Below are 2,413 nucleotides of genomic sequence, written 5' to 3'. Positions count from 1 at the left end.
TATATATATATATGTAAGTTTAAAGGGATATATATTTTCCTCATAAATCAGTTTCAGATGCCGGCTAACCACAAGTTAGCAATAAGTTGCTAGACTGGTGACTATTCATGTTTGGTAAATGCGAGCGTCCTGCTCAGGACTGCAGTTGAAACGGGCGTAAGTCCAGAAAAGAATGATATAAATAACTATTTAATAGAATTATAGATATGAAAAATATCCATTCTCCATATCATTATATATAAATATAATACATTAGTATCCAAAAGTTTAAGATCACCTATAAAAATTTTTTCAAAGTGGGATTTTTATCTCAATGTAATTGATTTAGATCCTTTTTGCAGGGTATAAAAATATGGAATAATATATTGCATAAAGTTTGGCGTTTATTCGATATGGAATAGCGCTATTTATACATATTTTATATGCAAATGATCGTATTTCTTGACGGCAAGCCTATTTGGCAATGTTGTCAAAAGCATTTTAGCGTCTACTTCTTGGCAAAATTTTGATTATTTCCACTGCTTATGTGCTGTCGGTTGAGATAACATCACTTAATGACTGTTAAATGTGTTATTGTTTCTTTCGGGTAAAACAATAATGAGTAAAATTAGTGAAATTCCTAAAAGTCAACCTAAATATGGGAAAAACCTGTAATTTATCACCTGGAAAGAGATAATACATTGTCATATTATGTAGAGAAGGATGTTGCTTTCGAGATATAGCTAAAAAGCTTAAAGTTTCCTACACTTCCGTCTGCTCCGCCATTGTAATGTATAATGAAACAGAAAAAAATAATGATAGAGCTCAGTCAGGCCGTCCAAAAGTGACTTCTAAATCACAGGATAAGTTCATTAGAGTCACTCAAAATAGGTGCCTAACAGCAAATGAAATTACTGTACAAGTAAGTGAAGCCGGCGAAGCTAATGTATCTCCTACAAGAGTGGAGCAAAGACTCATTACTGCTGGTCTAAATGGCCGTTGCACTGCCAGAAAAACCACTGCTTCCACCTGTGAATAAACGTAAACGACTCATGTGGGCCAGAAAATACCAAACGTGGACCGTTGACCAATGGTAACGAGTCCTCTGGACTGATGAATCAAAATTTGAAATCTTCGGATCCCAGGAAGAATTTATGCGAGGCGAGGAATTACCGAACGGATGACTCCTGAGAGTATTGTTCCAACTGTAAAGCATGGTGGGGGAAGTGTGATGATCTGGAGGTGTTTTGCAGCCAATAGTGTTGAAGATATCCATCGGGTGACAGGAATACTGAACCAAAACGGGTATCACTCTATCCTCCAACGTCATGTCATTCCATTTGGGACGAGGTTGATCGGTGATAATTTCATGCTGATGCAAAATAATGATCCTGAGCATACGTCTAAGCTATGCAAAACAAACTATTTACAGTGGAAAATGGATGAACTGTAATGGAAAGGCCAGCCAATCCTCCGACTGCTATCCCATCGAAATTGTGTAGCATGAATTGGACCGCAGAGTCAAAAAGCAACAACCAAGTAGTAGTGCAGAAACGCTCTGGGCATTCTTACAAGAGCAATGGCAAAATATTGCCAGTGAATATTTACTTTCATTGCTTGAAAGAATGCTCAGAGTAAGATCCGCAGTGATCTTTGAGAACAGATATTTCGATGAGCCTAAGATTTAGAGTTTTCCTCTGGTTTTTCACAGTTTTGTTTGGTTGTTGAGTTAATAATGTCACCCAACGAATGCAACAATACATTACTAAAAAAAATTCACCATAATTTCTCACTTGTTTCCATTTCATAGATGTTTTTCAAAATAATTTTATGTGATCTTAAACTTTTAGATAGTAGTGTGTGTGTATATATATATATATATATATATATATATATATCGAGAAAGTGAGGGAGAGAGAGAGAGAGAGAGGGGGGAGGGAGGGAGAGAGAGAGAGTGAGAGAGAGAGAGAGAGAGACAGACAGACAGACAGACAGACAGACACAGACAGACAAACAGAAATTGAAATTTTATTGGCTGGCTCTCAAAACCAGGACAAAACCAGGACGCTTGGTGAACTTACGACTACAATTGATTTCGTAAAATTCATTATCGTGTTCCAGTAAACTGAAATATTTATATTCATATGCATAAAAAGATTTATAGAAGCATAGTTTTGTATATACACTCCTTACCTGTCGATTTCAATTCTTGTTGTACATATACACCTGTTAATTTTAACTCTCTCAACAAAGCCGCCTTTTTAGTAACATACATTATATGTAGAGCATCACTCTTTCTCACAGTTTCACTCGTTGTCTCCAAATCTCTCTCTTTATCTGTATATATATGTGTATATAGATAGATAGACACATACATACATACACAGATAAATTGCTGTGTATATAGAAATATATATATATATATATATATATA

General features: G+C 35.5%; 1 protein-coding gene across 1 annotated transcript in view; it reads left to right on the top strand.

The window, feature by feature from the left end:
* The window catches only part of LOC106879056 (sodium- and chloride-dependent neutral and basic amino acid transporter B(0+)), a 105,421-nt gene that overhangs the window by 34,532 nt on the left and 68,476 nt on the right, over positions 1–2,413 (top strand). The gene's annotated exons all lie outside the window — the stretch shown is intronic.

The sequence above is a fragment of the Octopus bimaculoides genome, chromosome 12 (genome assembly GCF_001194135.2).
Source record: "Octopus bimaculoides isolate UCB-OBI-ISO-001 chromosome 12, ASM119413v2, whole genome shotgun sequence".
In the NCBI taxonomy this organism is placed as follows: Eukaryota; Metazoa; Mollusca; class Cephalopoda; order Octopoda; family Octopodidae; genus Octopus; species Octopus bimaculoides.
This window is presented reverse-complemented; position numbering and strand designations above follow the sequence as displayed.